The sequence below is a fragment of the Salvelinus sp. IW2-2015 genome, unplaced genomic scaffold (genome assembly GCF_002910315.2).
Source record: "Salvelinus sp. IW2-2015 unplaced genomic scaffold, ASM291031v2 Un_scaffold2906, whole genome shotgun sequence".
In the NCBI taxonomy this organism is placed as follows: domain Eukaryota; kingdom Metazoa; phylum Chordata; class Actinopteri; order Salmoniformes; family Salmonidae; genus Salvelinus; species Salvelinus sp. IW2-2015.
The window spans coordinates 29,480-42,663 of NW_019944204.1; the positions used below are offsets into that span (position 1 = coordinate 29,480).

The 13,184-nt window shown below is 39.4% G+C and overlaps 1 protein-coding gene and 1 long non-coding RNA gene across 3 annotated transcripts in view; both read left to right on the forward strand.

The window, feature by feature from the left end:
• LOC112074966 (zinc finger protein 34-like) overlaps positions 1-13,184 on the forward strand; it is a 182,657-nt gene that overhangs the window by 23,113 nt on the left and 146,360 nt on the right. The gene's annotated exons all lie outside the window — the stretch shown is intronic.
• On the forward strand, positions 5,099-13,134 carry LOC139025590 (uncharacterized). The gene is made up of 3 exons (XR_011477188.1): positions 5,099-5,241; positions 6,028-6,276; positions 12,966-13,134. It is a non-coding gene; the product is annotated as an uncharacterized lncRNA (long non-coding RNA).

The window sequence follows — 13,184 nt, forward strand, 5'->3', positions numbered from 1 at the left end:
ATAACCAAAAAAAGTGTTAAACAAATCAAAATGTATTTCCTTCTTAATGTGTTTGAGCTAATCAATTGTGTTGTACAAGGTAGGGGTGGTATACAGAATATAGGCCTATTTGGTAAAAGACCAAGTCCATATTGTGGCAAGAACAGCTCAATTAAACCATTTGTTAAAAAGTTTTTGTTAATCCAGCATAAAGCTTGAGCTTTCCTTTCGCACCATGGAGTGAATCCTTACCACCGCTGCACGGCTATTAGCCACCGGAGTCTAGGACGGCAGAAACAGTTAATTCTGCTAATTTACTGCTGATATGACTGACTTGCTAAACAAATTGGTTTCTACTGACTCCTTGTGGATTTGTGGAAGTCGATGAGAACCTTCTTAGTTAAATAAAGGTTAAATAATAATAATAAAAATGTAATGCTAAAATCACCACTGTAAAACAAGGGTTCACTCCTTAGGCACCTTCCTTTCTGCGTCGGACTTCAGCCTCATGTCTGGGGTGGAAATCTACTTCTGAAAGTACCATGCTTAGATTCATAATGACATCTCAGATTGAACTGACACACTGCAAACAAGACACACTGGTTTGAAATGACAGAAATATGATATATATTTTACAGAACAGGTAGGACTATTAAACAGATATGGTGATTTACCACTGTAATCAGATCAACATTATTATTTATAGTCAAATTGATTAGCCACTACACGTTACATTTACATAACATTATTCCGTATGTGCTATTTCATAGTTTTGATTTCTTCACTATTATTCTACAATGTAGAAAATAGTAAAAATAAAGAAAAACCCTTGAATGAGAAGGTGTGTCCAAACTGTTGGCTGGTAGTGTATGTATTCATATCAGTAGGCTGTGCAATACAAAAGGGGAAAATAACTATTCTAAAAGTGGGTAAGAGTTGAAAGCTAAAAAGGGACGTGTCATCCTCCGCTCACTGTCACAAGGGTTAGTAACTACACAGACTGATTTCATATCATCCTCCACTCACTATCACAAGGGTTAGTAATTACACAGACTCATTTCATATCATCCTCCACTCACTATCACCAGGGTTAGTAACTACACAGATTCATTTCATATCATCCACTCAGTATCATAAGGGTTAGAAACTACACAGACTAATTTCATATCCTCCTCCACTCACTATCACGAGGGTTAGTAATTACACAGACTCATTTCATAGAACTTTAAAAAAATTTAATAAGTGTTTTATTAGGTACCAAAGCCCAGGGACAATATTTCCCATTTCCCATTTCCCACAGTTAATAATGACCCAGTTACTATTGGGGAATAGAACCAGAGGAAGCTTGTGTTACCTTTCTCACACCACTACAGTATTAATTTCAACAGACCTTTTCCACGACCAATTGTTAGAGCTCAACATATGGCCAGGACTATATTGAGGGTCAGACTGTTAAAATGCCCAGTTGATTATGTAAATAGTCTTGTAGAACTCTGGTATTGATGGTCCATTTGAGGGTGAGTCATTGATATGAATGTTCAGAGTGAAAGAGCTGTGAACTCACCTGTCACACATTCTTCACACGCATTGAGGATAACAGTGCCACCGACGCGGCCCGCTACCAAGGACTGTGGGCTCTCCTTCTCCGTGGCCGACATGAGTAAAACATTTAAACGTGTTAACCCTCGCAAGGCTGCCGGCACAGACAGCATCCCGAGCCGCGTCCTCAAAGCATGAGCAGGTCAGCTGGCTGGTGTGTTCATGGGCATATTCAATCTCTCCCTATCCCATTCTGCTGTCCCCACATGCTTCAAGATTGCCACCATTGTTCCTGTGCCCAAGAAGGCAAAGGTAACTGAACTAAATGACTAACGCCCCGTAGCACTCACCTCTGTCATCATGAAGTGCTTTGAGAGACTAGTCAAGGATCATATTACCTCTACCTTACCTGCCACCCTAGACCCATTTCAATTTGTTCAGGGCCCCAATAGATCCACAGACGATGCAATCGCCATCACTCAGCATTCAACACCATAGTACCCTCCAAGCTCATCATTAAGCTGGAGGCCCAGTGTCTGAACCCCGCCCTGTGCCACTGCATCATAAACTTCCTGACGGGCCACCCCCCTGCTGATCCTCAACACTGGGGCCCCACAAGGGTGCGTGCTCAACCCCCTCCTGTACTCCCTGTTCACCCATAACTGCTTGGCCAAGCATGCCTCCAATTCAATCATCAAGATTGCAGACGACACAACGTGGCCCTTTTGGCTGTATATTGTGCCCCTCCCACTCTCTCTCCCACCTCATGTTTTACAAGGGTCAGAAATTCCTGACAGAAACTCTTTTTGCTGCCATGGAATAAGGAGGGAGAGAGCCTATGCAGAACAAAGACATTCTTCTTGCCCAAAACTCCTAATCCCCAAATTTGGAGAATTAAACAATATTTATATTTTTGAGACCTGTGATGTCCCACGTCTATCTCAACCTTTTCTATTGTGTTAGTAAGCACCACAGCATTTTAGGCAGCCATTGTTCAAAATGTGTTCATACACACAGTACGATGGGGCATGCACAGGAGGACCAGGAGGTTGATCTTAGACATCTTTTTAGACCTGGGATCCTATCCAGAGTTGACAGGGAGGACAAATCCAGCATGCCTCTCTCCTTCCACACTGAGTCCAAACATACAGTCACTGGGTCTAGTTAGCACTGCAGGATCTAGAGATGGCATCAGTAGACAGGTTTCCATTGGCCCAGATTTATTAGACACTTTTTTTTTTGCAAAACAATCATTGCAACGTGATGGAAACGGCAGATATAGATTGACAAATCCTTTATCTGTTCGACAGCGGCAGGGAAACATTGAAGAACCACAGTGCAATGCTGTGAAGGAGTAAGAATGGCACTGCTAAGATCAGAGATTCATCTCCTGAGTACATACTGTACCTAGTCCCCTGAATACAAACCAAGTAATCTTACATATGTAGTATCTGGGATCTACATCTGTTTATATTAGTTACTATGCTGTTACTAAGCAGTGATGTATTACGGCAGTGTTACGTTACTACACCTAATAGGAAATGCACATGCGCACTATTGTGTCGGGAACTGTGGAGCACGAGAGGTTTTGACTAAACGAAATCTAACTGTACTCCCGTTTCCTGCCTGGTCATTTCTCCACAACACAAATATTACAACAAGAACAAGTTGTAAAATAATGAAATCTTTTAATGGAGCGGTAGGTTCTGTTTTCACACAAAAAACTTATTGTAGTATTTTGTTCATTAGTCCACTGTTAATACAATGCCAAAAATGTTGCATGTTGAATGTTAGCAATCAAGTTTTCAAGATAGAGAACTTTCAGTACAGAGGAAAAAGTGAGGTGATAATTTAATATAATTTGCATCATCATTCCCAATCCTCGTCCAGGGGGTCCAAAGGGGTGAGCTTTTTAGTTTTTTCCCCCTAACACTCACACACTGGATTCAACTCAGCAACTCAAGCCTTTGAATTGAATAAGGTATGTGAGTGCTAGTGCAAAAACCTACATGTACACCCCTTTGGGACCAGGGTTGGGGAACACTGCTGTACTGAAAGTCCTCCATCTTCAGAACTTCACTGCTGACGTTCACATTATTGGGATTGTATACAGGGTGAAGAAACCAAGGTGGACACTTGTAATTTGATTGAACTATCCCTTTAGTTAGAGTTCCTTTGGAGTTATATTTAGTTAGAGATGCATTTGCTCTAAGCATGTGCTATAAATAAACATTCATTTATTTTATAAAGAAAACTGCTTTTGTCATCTCTTAAGAAGGCTAGGTGAACCGAACGAGTGTGCTCTCATACTCCCTTAAAAGACCTTTGCTTAAAAAACAAGAAAAAAGTGGCAGTAGTACTGTTTGTCCATTTTGAGACGCCATAGATCGCTTTATGTGTTTACAAACATTGCTGGAAGATGGCAATGCGAAAATTTGTGGCAGAACAAGGGGGAGTTCTTATAGAACACCATCAAAAAAATACTATTTACATGTTGCTTATGAGTGCATTTCACACTACTTTTGGATAATAATAATAGGATTTTTAGGCTTGTATGAATGTCCTGCTTCATATAATGTTTGTGTCATCACAAATCAACTGCATTATACTTCTTTTCAACCAGTAAAAGGGATCTTATGCTAGCTTTTGCTATAGCCGATATCAATGAACATTAGTATTCTATAATCTTAGCGACTGTTCAAGCAAGAATCAAAACATAATTGTAAGGGTATGAGAACCAAAGAAGTGATTTTATTCAAAAGTAATAACTTAAATCTAGGCTACTGCCTCCAAGAGGAACACGCATTCGTGACGTCAGTGTGCAGTGTACTGAAAAAGGGTCTATTTAACCACTTCCTCAAAATAGTCAGATAACTCAAGAAATATGTCATTAATGTTAACGATTTTGCTAAGGAGTTCTTAGTCGTGCAATTTTACATCTAACTGAGATGTTTGGTGCAGTATTTCTCAATGAAAAAAACTGCAAGAAACAGAGTCTTCTAAAGTTGAATGACAACTAAGACTTTATTGAAGAATCCCTACTGTTGACCAATCACCAACGAAGGGGAGTAGACTTCGGCTTGCCTCAAGGTACAAATATGTGCCCGAACAACMGAAAAAAACCTTACCGAATGTCCAAAACAAAAATGTCACAAAATGTCATCAAAATATATGCACAAAATTCTTCTGAATGGGAAGCATGCTGACACCTTATAGACTAACAGAAAGTCTGTGTTACAAATGGTTTCACTAGTCCTACATNGCTGCCAGACTTATTTGCCATACCTTTTGCCTCATCCCTCTCAACCCATACAATTGTTCACTTCCTCATCAATCCAAGGAGATTTAACAGTTTTTACAGTCATTTCCTTAATAGGTGAGTGCTTATTTGTAACTGGAATAATCAATTTCATAAATGTGTCATGTGCAGCGTCTGGTTGCTCCTCAGTACACACCACAGACCAGAAAATATTCTAGAAATACAATTTCACAATCAACATCTTGATCAACTCTATGCAAATGAGATGTGTCCTGGAAGAGGCTACGACCCCCTTCTCTTGTAATGGGGTAGAACCTTCCCAAGGATGCCGGAATGCACGGACGGTGTTAGTGGAAGAACAGGAAGTTCCGGGCAGGCGCGCACCATTCTTCAGTATAAAGAAAGCGCCAGAACGGTGCAGTCAAGAAGATAACATTCGTGTCTGTTTCTATTTATTACTACAGGTATGTAATASCACGTTTAAACTTTCTAAAGAATATATTTACTTGAGATTTCTGAATTCGTTCACGAGCTCGTAAAATGGCGGCGYCACTCGGTCTGCGTCAATTTCTTTTATTGCAACAATAATAACAAAATTACACATCAATACAGGGACATTCCTGTGAATACAATGATAAAAAGTCCAGGCAGAGRGAGACAATTTCAYRGTTGCACTACTGTTTTGAAGCTGAATGTAATGATTATCAGTTTTCTACATGTGTACTAATATTCAGACGCATTACGTTGTTTCTATCTTTATCTATAAATGTTACTATGGTGTGAACAGATATACTATTGGTTTTGATTGAAATAATACAGTGAAGACAAGGTTATTAAGAAAAATAGTACATAGTGCTGCCTAAAACATACTGCAACCTTGTACTAAATGTTTTTTGAGTCATTTATGCGAATTCAGGAAATCTACTATAGATTAAGGGCACTTAAGTTGTGTAGCCTGATTTAAATTGTAAACTTTGTCTAATGTGAATTAATTCATGTTTTGTTGTCAATGTTTAGCTACCAGATATATTGAAATGAGATCAGTGCTAGACTTGGACAGGAGCTCACCGGAGCAGAGTACCAGCACCTCATATTTCTACTGTTTGATCTCATGTTCCTCTTTATAGAATATTAGCTCAACAGTATTGTGGAGCTCCTGCACCTAAATACAAACCATATTTTTAGAGAATAAAGAAAGTGCCAGAACTGTCAAGACTAACTTTTGTATCCGTTTCTCTTTATTACTTCAGGCCGACTCAGATTAAGTCTGAGGGCGGTAACATCAACAGTGAGGACAAACCCAGCCTGCCTCTCTCCTTCCACACGGAGTCCAAGCATACAGTCACTGGGTCCTGATTGTGACAGTGGAGCCTAGTTTGCAATGCAGAATCCAGAGATGGCATCAGTGAAGCTGGAGGACTGCAGTCAAACACTGGAGCTGAATGCCAACATTAAAGATGAAGAAAAGGAGGAGAAAATTGGGAAGTCTGTTTCTCATGGTAAGAGCAGGTTTTATCTCACTAAGTTTGTTGTTCGTTCCAACTTCCCACTGTGTATGAAAAGTTGCTGTAGAACTGTTTCATGATCAACTGTTTCAATGAGAAGGTAGATGTTATTTCATGCTACTGACACTTGCATGGTTTGACACCAGTATTACCAGCATTTGTTTTATTCACTGGGCTATCTGGAGTGATCACTAAATAATTGAAGTAGTGTTTTAAATGAGTCTGTGGAGTTACTAACCCTTGTGATAGTGAGTGGAGGATGTCACGCCCCATCTTACCCACTTTTAGAATAGATTTATTCCCCTTTTGTATTGCACAGACTTTTTATATGAATACATACAGTGCATTCGGAAAGTTTTCAGACCCCTTGGCTTTTTCCACATTTTGTTACATTACAGCCTTATTCTAAAATTGATTAAATAAAAAAATATTAATCAATGTTCCTCACAAAGGAAACAGTATTTTTTWGAAATGTTTGTACATGTATTAAAAATTCTAAACAGAAATACCTTTATTTACATAAGTATTCAGGCCCTTTGCTATGAGACTTGACATTGAGCTCAGGTGCATCCTGTTTCCATTAGATATGTTTCTACAGCTTGATTTTAGTCAACCTGTGGTAAATTCAATTGATTGGACATGATTTAGAAAGGTACACACCTGTCTATATAAGGTCCCACATTTGTCAGTGCATGTCAGAGTAAAAACCAAGCCATGAGGTGGAAGGAATTGTCCGTAGAGCTCCATGAAAGGATTATGTTGAGGCACAGATCTGGGGAAGGAAACCAAAACAATTCCAAATAAAACGTGTAATATGCAGATAAAGCAGATACCTCTAAGAACTAGAGCCAATAAAAATAGAGGATTTACAGTTCCAATGATTCTAGAATATCACCGGTTTGGAAAAACTCACAAAACGGATCTCAAATATTATGAAACTCTGGGGCTTTCTTTTTCACTATATAAGTACATTTTTCAAGAGTCAGACTTGATGTTAATTATTTTTACCAATGACCAAGTGAGGGGGAACTSACATACTTCCAGTGGAGAGCAATTGAACGTCTAGCTTGTAATAGTCAGAGGTCAAACATTTTATTTTCTCTCCTATGTAAAGAGATATTCTCTGGGTAAAGATTTAGGAGGCATAGTTTAGGGATTAGTGGTATTGGGGTAGAGGTCATCTCAGAGATATAGCGCAATACTGAGCTCCAAAACGTTTGTATCTCAGCACATTCCTCCAGGCAATGATACAAGGTGCCTAAATGCGTGTTACATTTAACACACAGGTCTGAGGTATTGGGGTCAAMTTTGTGGGGCTTAACAAGGGTGATACATGTTCTCATTATCCAATTGTATTGCAACAATCTCAGGGGGGTGTTTATTGTCTGTGTCTGAGCTCTAGAACATATCATACCCCAATACACTGTACATATCCAGAAGTGGACCTAGAAGTTTGTCCTTAAATATCTATTGGGAGCCCATCTGGACCTGCCTCTTTACATCCCTTCATATTGAAAATAGCATCAGATATTTCAACACCATCCAATTCCTTTTCCAGATCCAATTTAGTGTCTGAAATAGAGGCAACATCAAGACCTGATTAGTTCTCAGGAGATTCAGAGTTGTAAAGTGTGTTGTAGTAGGAAGYAAATGTTTGGTTTATTTCCACAGGATCCATTGATAATTGACCTTGTTAATTATGAATTGCATGAATGGCTCGGTCTGAATTTAACCTCTTAATGYGCCAGGCCAGCAATTKACCAGGTCTTTCACCTTGATCATAGAWGGACTGTTTCAGCCTAGTTAAACTGTTTTCAGCCTTTGAGGTGGAAAGTTATTTATACTGAGATTTAGGAGCAAATAATTCCTTGTTTACTTCAACTGGGTTATCCAAAAAAGCTTCCCTCTGTAATTCTCTGATTTTGCTATCCAGCGCTCATTTTCTGATTGAAATTTCTTTGAGTTGATTTGAAACTGGTAGAATGTATAGTTTGCCCCCAAATACATGCTTAGGGGTGCTTTCAATCTGGTACTCACTGACGTTTGGTTAGTGTTCAATACATGACAAGATCCTGAGGGCCATTGTTCTGCCATTCATCCGCCGCCATCACCTCATGTTTCATCATGACAATGCGCAGCCCCATGTCGCAAGACTCTGTACACAATTGAAAATGCTGAAAATGTCCCAATTCCATGGCCTGCATACTCACCAGACATGTCACCCTTTGAGCATGTTCGGGATGGTCCGGATCGACGTGTACGACAGCTTGTTTCAGTTCCCTCCTATATCCAGGAATTTCGCACAGCCATTGAAGAGCAGTGGGTCAACATTACACAGTCCACAATCAACAGCCTGAATAACTCTATGTAAAGGAGATGTGTCCTGGAGGAGGCAGCAGCAGCTACCTGCTGCAAATGAAGCACTTCTCCAGTGCTTCATTTGTAAATTGGGAGGTGCCGGAACCAAAAGTGAACCCAAGAGGGGTGGTGACCTGGGGGTCTCTGAGGTACCAGAACACATGAAATAAAACACATTTTTAATAAAGCATTGCATGCATTATCATGGCTTTAGCGTACTGGCAATGAGCAGTGGTGTGGAGCCGCTTGCAGAAGTTGCACACATGGAGTACATTTATTGTAGCCTGGAGTCCTGGGAAAATGTGGCCTTTTTATAAACGGATTTCATGCGGTTCTACATAATTTTAGATGACTGGAGACTTTTGCAGAATCTTTTTTAATACCTCACAAATGACCAWAATGACAGACTGCTTTGACACTGACAAACTGAGACTCTGAGGTCAATAAAAACGACCGTGTCTCTAATCCATCAATAGCCTAGGCCAGGTGTGAGGAGAAACACATTGTACAATATGAGGAGGTCCTATAGTCCTAAACAAGCTTTCCAGTTTCACTGACTCCCCCAATGATGTGCAGCTCACTCACCGGACAAAAGCTTCTCTCTTGCTTTACTTTGTAAAAACAATGCTGTTTACTCAATAGGCCTATTTGGAAGTTGATAACWTGGTAACAGACAGATTAGTATGCTCTATTCAGCAGGATCTATTTGCTTTACAACCTGTGTTTTCTAGCGATTTGTATTAGAAATATTGTAGGAAATAAATGAWGAAGTGCAATGCTGGAGAGATGAGTTGCCGGTTCATGTCTATAACAGCACAGAGAGGTAGAGAGATCATAGAAAGTGAAACTCATTTTAGTTCTGTGAGAGATACAGGCGTGCTTCTCTTTCACCACAGCAATGGCCACGCCTTGGTCTAAATAGGCTACAATGTTGCATAAACCCGGGACGGCCCAACATGAATCAATTCTTAGAATATCAGGCACGTTTTCACATTATGTTTTTTAGGAGGCATGACAATTACAGAGGAATCCAAATGTAATTACTCTGATTGCTTTTATTAGGATTTTTACATTGCAAATAGTGGGAATTTAGTACCGCTCTTCTCATATAATGGGGTAGGGACATAATAATTCCTGAAAGCACAGAGGGTTGCACCTTATTTTTTATAACTAAACCGGTCGTTTCCAATGGGAAGAGATGAGTCGTAGTGGGCAGAGCCAAGCACAAGCTAGCGAGATCCTATTGGCACGTCCTAGCACACATCTGCATATTTCTATTAGGGAACGCCTCCTCTGTGAATATTTATTATGGATCCCCATTAGCTGCTGCTGTTTTTTTAAATCAAATTTTTCTGAATACTTGTGGAATAGAGTTCCATGTAGTCATGGCTCTATGTAGTACTGTGCGCCTCCCATAGTCTGTTCTGGGGCATAGCGGGCAGAGCCAAGCACAAGGTAACGAGATCCTATTAGTGTGTTCTAGCACACATCTGCATATTTCTGTTAGGGAACACCACCTCTGTGAAGCGCCCGTGTGCAATAACTCAAGTCACCTTTGCGTTCCTTCTAAACAAAGCAATTTATTTAAATAATATATAAAAAATAAACTTCTGCAAAGGGTAATGTCTACAAAACGTAGTCCACTCAGTTCATAACAGAATTTAGTTTGGCAGTGAGTGGAAACGCTAAGCGGATGCTTGACATTTCTACATCCGGTGAAATATCTGTCTCATTGTTCTATCTGTGGMTGCACTGTGGTAGTGGGGGAACAGGAAGTTCCAGACAGGCACGCACCATTCTTCAGAATAAAGAAAGTGCAAGAACTGTTATGTTAAGAAGATAACCCTTGTGTCCGTTTCTATGTATTACTACAGGTATGTAATAGCACGTTTAAACTTTTTAATTTCGAAAGAACATGTCATTCCATGCTAGGTAACATCCGTTAAGGTATTATCACGTTTGGTAAAGGAGGTTGTTATTTTTGTGTAAAAACCGAGTGAACGTGATACACATAGATATTCACATAGCAGCTTTGGGTTTGTCTGAATGGATGTACATAATTTCCCAAGGTCATTTAATAAAGAATCATTTATTTGAGATTTCTGAGTTCGTTTAGCATGTTATTGGTTTTGTGTAAAATTCACGAGCTGGTAAATGGCGGCGCCCACTCGGTCTGCGTCACGAACTAAAATGCGCGTGCAGATAGACAATTTCACGGTCGCAATACAGTTTTGAAGCTTAAAACTTCTTAGGGCTGCAATCCCGTTAAGGGGATCGATATGACAACAGCCAGTGAAAGTGCAGGGCGCCAAATTCAAACAACAGAAATCTCATAATAAAAATTCCTCAAACATACAAGTATTTTACACCATTTAAAAAAATAAACTTGTTGTTAATCGCACCACAGTGTCCGATTTCAAAAAGGCTTTACAGCGAAAGCACCACAAACGATTATGTTAGGTCACTGCCATCAAAACACAGCCATTTTTCCAGCCAAAGACAGGAGTCACAATAAGCAGAAATAGAGAGAAAATTAATCACTAACCTTTGATGATCTTCATCAGATGACACTCATAGGACTTCATGTTACACAATACATGTATGTTTTGTTCGGTAAAGTTTATATTAAAAAATTCGGTATACATTGGCGCTTTATGTTCAGTAGTTCCAAAAAATCGGTGATTTTGCAGAGAGCCACATCAATTTCCAGAAATACTCATAATAAACTTTGATCAAGATCAAGTGTAATACATGGACTTTTAGATCCACTTCTCCTTAATGCAACCGCTGTGTCAGATTTCAAAAGGCAAACCATGCAATAATCTGAGGTCGGCGCTCAGACGCCAATCAATCCATACAGGTACCCGCCATATTGTGCAGTCAACAGAAGTCAGAAATAACATTATAAATATTCACTTACCTTTAATGATCTTCATCAGAATGCACTCCCAGGAATCCCAGTTCCAAAATAAATGTTTGATTTGTTCTGTAATATCCATAATTTATGTCAAATAGCTACTTTTGTTAGCGCGTTTGGTAAACAAATCAGTCACGAAGTGCGTTCACTAAAAGCAGACGAAATGTCAAAGAGTTCCGTAACAGTCAGTAGAAACATGTCAAACGATGTATTGAATCAATCTTTAGGATGTTTTTAACATAATCTTCAATAATGTTCCAACCGGAGAATTCCTTTGTCTTCAGAAATGCGATAGAACAGAGCTCGCTCTCACATGAACGCACATGTTCAGGTCATCGTAGACCTTACTCAATCCCCTCTCATTCGGCCCACTTCACAGTAGAAGCATCAAGACACGGTTCTAAAGACTGTTGACATCTAGTGGAAGCCTAGGAAGTGCAAAATTACACTATCCCACTGTGTATTCATAGGCTGAGTTGAAAACCTACACACCTCAGATTTCCCACTTCCTGGTTGGATTTTTTCTCAGGTTTTTGCCTGCCATATGAGTTCTGTTATACTCACAGACATCATTCAACTGTTTTAGAAACTTCAGAGTGTTTTCTATCCAATAGACTAATAATATGCATATATTAGCAACTGGGACTGAGGAGCAGGCAGTTTACTCTGGGCACTTTTCATCCAAGTACTCAAAACTGCCCCTGCAGCCATAAGAATGTAATGATTATCAGTTTTCTACATGTGTACTAATATTCAGACACATTAAGTATTTCTATCTTTATCTATAAATGTTACTATGGTGTGAAACGAAATACTATTCGTTTTTTATTTGAAATGATAGTGAAGACAAGGTTATTCAGGAAAATAGTATAGTGCCATAAACATACTGTAACCTTGTACTAAACGCTTTGTTGTCATTTATGCATTTATGTGAATTTAATCTACTATAGATTAATTGCATTTACGTTGTGTAGCCTATTTTTGAAGTGTGTACTTTGTCTAATTTGAATTAATTAATGTTTTGTCAATTCTTAGCTACCTGATCTATTGAAATGAGATCAGTGCTTGACTTGGACAGGAGCTCAACGGAGCTGAGTACCAGTACCTCAAATTTCTACTGCTTCTGCTCGTTTCTTTTATAGAATATTGGCTCAAGTATTGTGGAGCTCCTGCACAATAATATAAACAGTGCCGTCACCCAAAATGAGTATGGCACTATTTCAGTTCAAGTCGAGCACTAAATTCGATAATTGAACAAGAAAAATATAATATATTTTTAGAGAATAAAGAAAGTGCGGAACTGTCAAGATTAACTTTTGGTGTCTGTTTCTCATTGTTACTACAGGCAGACTATAATGAAGTATGAGAATAGTGAGGACAAACTTAGCCTGCCTCTCTCCTTCCACAGTGAGTCCAAACCTACAGTCACTGGGTTGATGACAGTGGAGCCCAGTTTGCACTGCAGGATCCAGAGATGGCATCAGTGAAGCTGGAAGACTGCAGTCAAACACTGGAGCTGGATGTCAACATTAAAGATGAGAAGAGGAGGAGAAGATTGGGACATCTGTTTCTCATGGTAAGAGCAGGTTCTATCTAAGTTTGTTGTTCGTTCCAACTTCCTCACTGA